Raw genomic sequence first — 11,529 nt, 5'->3', positions numbered from 1 at the left:
TCCCCTGCATCGGCAGGCGGACTCTCAACCACTGCGCCACCAGGGAAGCCCGAAAGCTTTACTTTCTTGAAGTGAAATATAATATATGAAACTGAGGAAATCTCAGTGTCCACCTTGACTTTCCATGACCAGAGGAAGAGAAGAGAACCTATGGGTGATTTAAGGGGTGCTGTGAAGGCACCTATCATCTTCCTTCTCTGCTGTTCCTTCTTCTTGGAAGACCCGCTGTGAGTCACTCCCTTGGGCTGCAGTACTGGCTGGGCTGGCACATGGAGCAGAGACCAGCCTGGCATTAAGAGCCCCAGGCCATTAAGCTCCTGAAGGATTCCTTCAGCACAAATCCAAGTCCTGAGCAGAGTCCAGGAGGGCTCCTCCAAAGCCCAGCTGTGGTCATGCCTTGTATAGCTCAGAAGATTTCAGACGCTTCCACGGCCAAATGGATACAGTGCTGGTATCTCTGACTTCACAACATGGCCCTGACTTTCCATTCTGGCCTTACCTGCTGCTATGTCCCTGCCCATGACCAGCACTCCAACCAAGCCTTCCTAGTTCTGGCTCCCTGAACCTTCTCAATGTTTGCCTGAGTCTGTGCTTTTCCTCGAGCTGTGTCTTCAGGCTGGAATTCTTCTTCCTGCCCCTCAGCCCATCCACAGAGCTTTTCAAACCCGGTCCCTTGCTGCTTTTATCATGAAGTCCTTTCTTGTTCATTTTAATTGCAAAAAGAACAAATTGATCATAAATACTCATTCACATCAGGAAAGTATAAAGTAAAAGATTTCTCCATGCCATACCTCCCACCACCTCTATCAAGAATGACAACCTGGCACCTCCCTGGTGCCAGGGGTGAGGGTTTGATCTGCTTGGTGGGCATCTAAAGCCCTCTGATACCCCCATTTATGTAAGTGGGTAAGATCTCTCCAACCTCTGAAGTGCCCTGGCACTTAATATCCCTCTTACGATACTTTATCTTGTTCTGCATTATATTATAGTTGTATGCAGATTTATCTTAATTGACCTCCACACTCACTAAAATGTAACTTACCTGAGGGTCGTCTGTGTTTCCCCTTTGCAGAGCTTAGGACAGTTGGCTCCGTATTTGGTTGAGTGTATCAAATTTCTATGAGCACCTGTCCTGGACCCTATTCAGCTAAGGACCAAAGAGGAAAAAGAAAACACAACCCAGCCTTCAAGGAACCTGAAGCTTAGGTGACCTTTCTCTTCTACCAAATAACAAACAAAAGTGTGTGTGGAATTTTTAGATACTAACTACATAGAAGCAATAGATCCTGTGGAGGCAGCACTTTGAGCAAAAAATGGCTTACCAAAAATATTGAGTACTTACAAAGCAAAATCAAATATGAACACATGACACTGAGTTCAAAATGGGGGCATGTAATGAGAAGGAATGTGGGCGGAGGGGGGGTTCAGACGGAGGTTCTCTAGAGGAGAGTGACTGAGGGGGTAGTTGGAGCACCTGGGACATTATTTACGATGCATTGAAAGCTGTCAACAGCATTCTTCCAGAGAATTCTGCCTGCAAGGGGAAATAATTTAAAAAGGAGGCCTGCCACACTGGAATGGATAAAGCCTTCCAGCTTCTAGTTTAGTCCTTCTGACCCTGGAGATGAATTTCTATTTCTGTTGATCTTTCCTGGCCTTCTGTCATCGACTATTATTTATAGTTTCAGTCAGTGTAGCATATATGTAGTGAAGAGGCTTTGATGTCAGAAAGACCAAGGTTCAAATGTCAACTCTGAGTTCACTGGGGACCAGAGCAACCAACAGCCCAAATTTCCTCATCTGTAAAATGGGAGTAACAGTACCTAACACACACGGCTGTTATGAGATGAAATTTAATTGCATTTGGGCAATGATTTAGCTCAGTAGGTTAGCACAAAGCAAGTGATCAATGAACAGGATCTATTTTTATTGTTAGGCCCTTTACCTCTAACTAGAGCATAATCATTTTTAAGAGAGAGAGTCCATCTCCTGGCCCTCCTAGACACTAGCCAGATTCCCACATGCTAAGAGCATTCATTAACTGCCACTGAGGCTCCTGCCTCTGCTTGAAGAATGCTTCTCCCAAAGGAGATGAAAATACACAAGTTCCCACACCAGCTCATCATGGATGGAGCGAAGAAGTGGGAGGGGTGGTCAACAATATCCCACAAAGTTTCAAAGGATGGTTTAGGAGCCAGAAAATGGATGGAAAGAGAGTATCAATATAAGCAGGAGTGTGAATGACCAAAGGACCCTTTCTATTAGACTGTGTAGGCACCTGAAGTGCATTGCCCAAAACCTTCAAGACAGGTTTAAATAGGTAAGGAGAGAGTTTACATTTTGTTCCACAGAAAGAAGATATTTTTGTAAAATATCTTCTTGTGCAAGAGGCCAAAGCCATGGCTTGTGTGAAAATATGGCTATGAGGCAATGATCTGAAATCTTTAGAGAAGTGAGCTCAAAATTTTGCACTGACCCTGAGGAAAAAAATATTCCCACCAAAGAAGAGATGAATATGGATGATTTGTTCCAGTTTCCTTGGGACTTATAAATGCATATTTTCATATCAAATCTCACTCTATGTACTATACACGAGATCAAACTTAGGGGAGATGAGACCAATATCGAAGCTCTGTCTGAGATCTCATCTCTTTACTACTGTTCTCATTTCCTTTAGTGGTAGAAATAGAGCTAATCTCTGTCTTTCAAAAAGTTGTTTTGCAGTTTTTGATCGAGGAGAATTAAATTGAATTAGATGGCTCTGGAGTGCTTATTAGAACCATTAGCTTTGGCATAATGGACATACCTAGAGAAAACATTTACATAAGGAAATCAAAGCTGGACTCATATTTTATCCAGTGTTCTGACCTCTATTTGATTCTGACAAGCAGAATTTAGATGAATATTTCTTAAGATGGTACATGTAACAGTAAAATGTATCCCCTAAGATATTTACATAAATCCACATTTCCTTTTGCTCAAAGGAAAAACTGCTGAGAGAGAGAGAGTGAGAGAGAGAGCGAGAGAGAGCGAGGGGGTGGGGGTCTTCTCAAATATTTATAGGCATATTTTTCATCTGGGTCCTTATTTGAATTTTACTCTCATTTAGAATACAATTCTGACAACTCCATCATTAATACCAGCTCTGGCAATATTTCATGAAAAAAACACCAATATAACACAAAATCTAGATGTGAAGAGGATTATGATGTCATATTTTAAAAAGTGGAAAGAGAATTAAAATGAGACCTATCTGAAACCATCAGAAATGAAATTCTCCTTGGGATAAAATGGTCTCTTCCAGAAATGCAGTCATTTAAAATAAGATTAAAGTGATATTTTATAAGAACTAAAGCAGAATATAAATGATCTCTCCCTGAATGAACTCATATTTGCATACAACGGAAGGTAAAAGAAAAAGAGGGCATTTTTAGGCTATCAGACTGAAGCTTCTCCACTTTGCTCAACAATTTCTCAACATACATTCCTACATCAATAACATCAGGGGTCTGTGTTAATGAAGAAAATTCTAGGGCTCCATGACCTCAGAATCAGAATCAGAATACGTATGGGGGGAGAGGAAGAGATTCTGCATTTTAAATTAGCCTCCAGGTGATTCTAAAACCCTCTGATTTTGAGAACCTCTGGTTTGGAGCGTCTCTGGGGAGTACAGGTAGACCTGGACAGAATTCAAAGCAGCCTTCATATCCTAAGAACCACCAACTCTATTCAGTAGTCCTGAGTTCAAGCCATTCCTATTTCTACCAGTGACCTTAAACTTAATCACTTAACTGACAAGTCAATCTCCCAGTTTTCTCATTTATAAAATGGGATCATTTGTTTCACAGGTTGCCTTGAGCCTTGAGACGTCGATAGTCTTCTATAAAAGTTATTCCTTGTTACCATTATTGTTACTATGTGGACAATGGTGTGATAATAAATGATAACTTTGTTTAACTAGCAACATCCCCACTGTTAAGAGAAGGAATATAGAGATCACAAGCTAAGTCGCCCAGAAAATAACTAGCTGCTAAAATTCTGTATGATCATCAACTATCTGTCAAGAGTAAATGTGAATCAGTCAGTTGGCACACACTGAGATGAAAAGAATATTGATGGGAATGACAAGGTAGAATTAAGTGGGGACAAAGCCATGATGATACATGAATGATCAGACCAGGGTGGCTGCCAGGAAGTATGTGGTTTTGTTTCTCAGAGGCATCATAATGATGAGGATTGGTGAGTGGAAATATGGACAGGTGACTATCTTTGTAGAAGATCTGGGGACCAAAATCAGACAGGAAAAAAGAAATTTCCAAACACCTGTGTCTGAGATGAAACACATCAAATGGAGGAAGGTGAGGTGGACATGGCAATTAGAAATCACAGCAAAGAAACAATGAAGAATCCTAAGGCTAAATTTTATTTCCAACTCTGAAGCAAATCATCAGAATACCAGAATAGAGGGAATTTTAAAATAGTTCCCTGATCACAAACGATGCAAGTTTAATTACTGAAAACCACAGCCTTGCTCTCCTTGCAGGTTCCCCATGTCTTTGGTAGGGGTAGGGGAGGAAAGGAGGGAAGGAGGGTGTTGTGCTTCTCCTGGAATGGGAACCAGAAACACCAGGACCCAGAGTAGCTTTACTCCAAAAGGGTAGAGCTCTGGCTTCCTTTGCATCCAGCTCTTGGAGTTTAAACTTAAATATCTGAGGGTCTCTCCCCTTGAAGCCCAGATACATTGATGTCCTTCCTGGAAGTTCTGTCCTATGCCCAGCTTTTACTCATTTTGTTCCCTTGCCTGAGAATGCCCTTCCTTGCCCCTGTCTCTGACCTTTGATGTCCTAAGTAATCCCTAAGTACCGATTCTGTCAACTCATCCACCGCTCTCCTCTCCATCACATCCATCACTCCCTTCTCTCTGACCTGTGTTAGTGTTAGGCACCTGCATATGAGTTTAGGTTGAGAAAGTTCTTTGAGGTCAAGGACTACATCTGATTCACTATGTGTCTCTCTAGATGCCTTCTTCTGTATAGTAAGGATGCTCAAAACACATTTACAAAGATACCCCCCTCGTCCTATACCTTTACTGGACTTTGGGTTGCTGTTCAACCTGAACTGATAGAACATCATTCGACAGACCCATCATAGGAAGAAATAGCCATGGGATTCTCTGATCCTTAGAGCAGGATCTAAAGAAGGCTGCTTCCATGCCAGCCAGCCAGAGGATCGCAGTAAAGGGCCGTCTTCACCAGAGATCTTTGTTAGGAGGGATCATCTATGATTGAAGGTTGAGACCCTGGGACCCCTGTCCCGCTTTTCTCGACTGTCAGACTTACCCTTTCTCACACAATTGCATGTGGTCAGGATGGATGTCTCTGCTCAGTATACACTGGTAAGGTCTGGCCTATACATGGAATTCTCTCTATTGGTTGCCTGTTGTAGGAACTCCCTACTGACTAAAGTCATAACACAGATCAAATCAAGGAAAGTAAAAGATGTCAAGTGCCTGAACATGGCTCCTTTAGACTCTAGCGGTTCATGTGCTTGTTTTCACCCAGGACTTGGCTTTGAACATCCTAGTGAGTTAGTCCATACCAATAGGGATTCTCAAGCAGAAAAATTCAATTCCAGCTTCTGTTCTTAGAGGGCTCAAAGACTGTCTGGTGCTGGAGGGGAATTTCGGATCACTCAATCCAACACCTTATTTCAGGAGGAGACAGAAGTCAGAGAAGGGAAGGTACATCCTCTGTTACTGGCCCAAGTGAGACTAGAGCTCTGAAGTTTTTCAGCTTCTCCAGCAAGTCCTCCATCTCTAAGGAAAGCAACACTTCATCTTCCCATATAAAGTATCCCAGATCCTCACATCCATCTCTATCAGAGTCCGGCTTCCCACCTGGTTTACAAATAGGTCAAGAAAACCCCCTCTGTATGAATGTAATGTATGCAAGGACAGCTCACTTGAACACGCAAACTTGTCCTGCTGAGGTGCTGGACCTCCGCTGCTTCTTTAGCATCCAACCCTCTTCCCTGCATGCCAGCCCAACTCCCACTACCTGGCTGTCTTCACATAGCACCTTCTCAGAGAGTGTTTCTCTGGCATCCTTATCCAAATTTTGCCCCAAATACACACATCCACTGATTATATTATATCTTCCTGATTTTTCAATCTCCATGGAATTTTTGTGACTTGGGATTACGGTATTTAGTTAGTTAGTTTTTGTCCTCTCACACCAGAATGTAAGCCCCATGAGGTTAGGGACCTTCCTGTCTAATTCTCTTTGTGTCTCCAAACACCTAGAAGACTGCTTGGTACAAAGTTGGTACTTGGTTATTGCCTATTGTATAAAGGAGTGAATAAACGAACTGAAAAGCAATGAGACCCTGGCTGTTACTTATAGATAAACAGAAACAGTCTGCACACAGAGGGAGAGGGGAAATGATCTTTTTTATGGACCCTACTGGCCAGTGAAGTCTAGAATGTTAACAGCATGGCCACGTTCTTAATTAACTACAAATCGAGGGTGGAAAGGTGATAATGTTGGGCCAAACATTTTGACCACATTGTCTGATTTATTCAAAGAGCTGGCATGGAATTTTAGTCCAGTAAGGATACACCATTGTTGGCACTACACACATGCATACAAAGAGTGTGTACATACATATCCACACTCACTCACACCCTCTTATTACCTCCTGCCTATTAGATATTCTAACAAAGCCCTCAAGCTAAAAATGACATGATGTTGTTAAGTTTCTCAGGAGAATCACCTATCCATGGAACTCAAGAGAGCAAGGGGGCTGGTCTATTGTAAAAAATAAGAGTCCAAAAACAATCATATTTGTCATTTTTTACTGGAAATATTTGTTTAGTCTGAGAACTAGCAAAGAAATGTTGACAACGCAGGGACTTTTTGACATCACTTATTTTTTTCATACAGTTCTACCCCCTCTGCCTTGGAGATACATCTGGCATTAAGATGTAAACATCTTCCAAATTAAAAAAGAAAGAAACTTTTTTATTTAAAAAAAAGACATAAAGACATGCCCACAACGCCACTTGTTTCTCATTAAGCACTGTATATGTCCAGCTATGGTGGAGAATTTAGAAGGAAACAAAATCCATCTCCAGTTTAATTTCCGTTTTCCTGTTTAGCTCCAAGCTCAGTATGTGATCTTAAAAGTTGACAGGGGTAACATTGCACCTATTAGCACTCGTCAACGGAAAGTAGATTGTTCAGGTTTCAATAAATGTATTTTGAATTGGATTTAGGTTAGTGAGAAAATAAATTAAGTCATAAATTCTTTGAGGCAAATTACATGTTGAAATGAACAGTTTGATGCACAACCCCTCCGTCACCCCCTGCCAGAAAAAAAGACAGAAAGAAAGGAACAAAGCAGAAGTCTTGCTTTTCTAGGCTGTGAGAACTTCTTCTGCTGTTGCATCTGTGAACACTTTACGAGGCAATATCCACAGTTGGATTTTAACAGCCCGTGTTTGATGGGAGCTTGAGTGACATCTGGGGCTGTATTTTTGGAGAAATTTCAAAGCTAATGATTTCCAGTTTTTAATCACCAGAGTATTTATTTTCTACCAAAGCATAATTGCCCATTGCTCCACATTTATTTTCTATGGGAGCAGTGCAAAATGAAAATCAGGATGAATTACTAACTTGATCTTGTATCTCTCAAGGTTCAATGGCTCTTACCTGCTCTAGAGGCTAAAAGCCAAAGTGCTGACCTCACCTAACTGTGCTGGAAAAATTGAACACACGGTCGTTGTCAAGGACAAAACACCCTCAGTTATAAGAACAAAAGGAACAGCAAAGGCTAGTGAGGGAAGAGGCCATGCACCCCAGACAAGTACACAGCATCCTGCACCTCTGCTCAGACCTGGGTCATGTCTGTGGCCACAGGTGCCACAGGCAGAAGAGTAGGCTGTGCAGAAATCATTTTCACCCCTTTCTACTTAGAAAGGGAAACCTCACAGTGGATCAGCCTGCTCCTCCGTAAGGGAATGAGTAAGTGCTTGCTTTTCACTGTGGTTTAATCCAAAAGCTTGGTGTGCTTGAAACTAAGAACAAGAACAGAGGCTGCTCGCCTGCAAACTCACCAGGGCTTCTACGGCCCAGCATTAGGAGATTTGGGGTTTGGTTGTTTGGTGAGGTGGGGTGGAACAAAAAAGAGGGTAAAGTGAGGGTCTTAAATTTATAAGAGCTGCATGACATGGAGGGGCTTTGAGGAAAATTGATGGATGGTGTTTTCAGTGTCCCCACCCCCCACCCCCCACTGCCTCTTTCTGGCTTCACTTTTCACCAAGCCCTCCTTTACTCTGAGTTCCGTCTGGGCAAGTCCTGAGCTCCTGGAATGCATCTCTGCCTTCCTTATCTGGGAGCTAATCACTAAATAGCAGGTGGTGAAGATTCTGCTTTTCATCTCTTTTGCTCTCTCCCCTCCTCTCTTTTACTCATTTCCTCAGGGCTGTGAATCTCTGAATCTGAAGCAGGAAACCTCCCTGATTTGTTCACACCTGGAATACCACCCTCTCTTTGTTTGGAGAGGAAGGAGCAGGGAGAATCAAGAGAAGAAGCCCATTGTCTAGAGAAGGAAGAGAGATGTCAGCAGTTAAATATTAATATACACACTCAATGAGGCAGGGACACATTCACATATTTTAAATCAAGCATTCTTTCTTTCAATTCCTATATTTCCCCACTCCCAAACAATGTCTTACAAGACAAATTTACTGTGTGTCACTTCAGTTATCAACACTCCACACAAATAGGTTGACAGAGGAAACAGGCAAAGTACCTTTGCAAGTCTGTTTGGGGTTGAAATACCAACTACACAGCCTAGAGGCTCCCAGAGATTAGCTTACTTTTTGCTCCTACAAATGTTAGAACCTGGCTTTTGAGGAAAGCTGTCATCAACCTCCCCTTTGCCGTGGGTGTTAGGAAGTCCCAGCCTTCTTTAAGTTGTACATTTTGTCCTCTTCGTAGACTTTCCATTCGGCCTTTGGAATGTCAACTGGTGCAGGTTCCCACCTTTAGTTATCATGTGTCTCTAAACTCAGAGACTGGTATTTGTGGTCTGCTAAACACTAAGCTCCCTCGGGGGAAAATGGAAGAAAATATTGGATCCAAGGGTGGACATTTAAATCTGTGATTTCCAATTTGTGGGCCCTGGAACCCCACAGGGGCACCATCTTTGTGTGAATCAGTACCTATAGTTGTACATGAATCATACTATTTAGTCAACTATTCTGATACTTCTAATGTACTCATTTATTCATTCTACAAATATACATAAGGTGCCTACTTTGTGCCAGGAACTGTGCTAGGTGCCGAGTATACAACAGATAGTGAACAAGGCAAATCAACTATGGCCTTGTGGGGTTTCCAGGCCAGTGGTGAAGACAAAGATTTACAGAAACACAGAAGGAAAGCAATAACTCAGATTTGGGATAGTATATAGATAAGATGGTGATTAATAGCATTCAAATCCCCTTTAATGTGATAGCCTCTATTATTAATATTTGCTCTCCCAGTGCATTCCTAAAGTGTAAGTATCTTTATCGGCAGGTCTATAAATTTTTTGAAATTAAAATGTGCTCTCCATACTAAAATAGGTTGGACACCACTGACCTAAATCAGCCCCAAGAGATGTCTTTTCAATCCCAGATGAATGAATTAAATAGCAAGAAGTGATATTTCACCAATATTCCAGCAACTCTCAGGTGGATAATTCTTCCCTAGGTCTAAGTTTGCATTGTTTCATTGAAAGTTAAACTCAGACTCTCTGTACCCCATCATCCAGGAATACCACCTCTCCGGGGAACCCTGGAGAAATCAAGAAAGAACATACCCATTTGGTCATAGATTCCTCCTCCCCAGGGGGCAGAGAGCAGCCCCACCTATGCCCTGACTTGGGTGAGGTCGGAGGAAAGTCTTGCGGTTGATTTTGGTATGCTGGGGAATTGTAGGCCTGGAGCCACGGGACGTGACTTGCTGCTCTATTAGACATGCTAGATAATCTCCTGAAACAAAGAAATAAAGCAAAGATTAGATGGGAGGATTTTCTTGTCAAGAATTATGAATGCAAAAATAACCCAGAAAATATAGCTGGATTTGAACAGGGACCAGGCAAGATAATGGACAGGAAGACCTGTTAAACGTGAGGTCCCATTTAAATCAAAATGAGCCACCAACTCTCAGGTCCCAATGGGGCCTCCGTATGCATATTCAAGGGTAGAAATATTCTAGGGACATTATTGCTGTATTAGACAATGTGGTGGGCACTGACCCTGCAAATAAAAGATGGTCCTTCGAGAGGCTATTTTTTAGCAAAGAAAAGGTAAAGAGCAATGCTCATTTAAAAGATAATTAAACAGTAGTTTAGGCTTTGTGACAATAGGCAGAACACCAGCATGGGGGGCAGCACCAGGTTTAGAGTCAAGAGACTGGATTTTATCCTGGTTCTACATCAAATTTGAGTCTTACATTTGGCAAGTCACTTCCCTCTTATCCTCAACTCAGTTTTCTGACCTATAAAAGGGCAAAGGTTACTTCCAGCTCCTAGTGCTATGATTCCAGGCCCCATATCAGAAAGCACTTCTTTTTTTTTAAATTTATTTTTTATTGAAGTATAGTTGAATTACAATGTTGTGTTCATTACAGAAAAGACTTCTAACAAAGGTCCCTTAACTTATTTGGTCACGGTTGTCCTTCCTACAGAATTTGTCACAGCAGGACAGAAAATCCACCTATTTGCAATAGGCCTGGGTTGTAGGATAAGATATTTCCTGACAGACCCCAGAAGTATCCACAGGTCCTCTCCAAGTGACCCCACAAGAAGACCTATTAAAGGAAGGAGACCAAAAAGCCAAATGGTGAGGACAATTTGGGGGACCACCTGTCGGAAATGGATCCACTTATTTAGTAGGTAGAAACATAAATGCATATATCATGCACTTCCCCAATACCCCACTCCCACCACAAAAAGAAAGAACACAGCAAAATCGTTGGCACTGTTAGACTGCACCCGTCTTCAGCCCTGGTCTTTCACTGAGGTGATTTCTTCGTCTGCTGTCAACTTGACATGTTGGTGTAGGTAACTGTTGCTACATTCTGACTCATCACAATGTGCTATGTGGCAGTGAACTCAGCAGCCATTTTTCCCTGGTGATCTCTGGCCTCCTTCTTCCAAACTGCTGTCGGGCAGCCATGGAGCAATGGAGCTGAACTGACTTTCCCTCGGTTAGTCAACGGCCTTTGCCCAGCTCCCTCCTGATCCTCTGTAAGACCTTCTGAGAAGTCCCAATGTAGAAGTTCTGGTAAAAACCTCCCACATTCTGCTAATTCAGTAACAGAATTTTTTTTTTTTTTTTCTTTGCAGTACGCGGGCCTCTCACTGTTGTGGCCTCTCCCGCTGCGGAGCACAGGCTCCGGACGCACAGCCTCAGCGGCCATGGCTCACGGGCCCAGCCGCTCGGCGGCATGTGGGGTCCTCCCGGCCCGGGGCACGAACCCG

This window comes from Physeter macrocephalus, chromosome 4 (assembly GCF_002837175.3).
Source record: "Physeter macrocephalus isolate SW-GA chromosome 4, ASM283717v5, whole genome shotgun sequence".
Taxonomy (NCBI): domain Eukaryota; kingdom Metazoa; phylum Chordata; class Mammalia; order Artiodactyla; family Physeteridae; genus Physeter; species Physeter macrocephalus.
The sequence above is the reverse complement of the archived record's forward strand: the minus strand, read 5'-3'. Positions refer to the sequence as shown.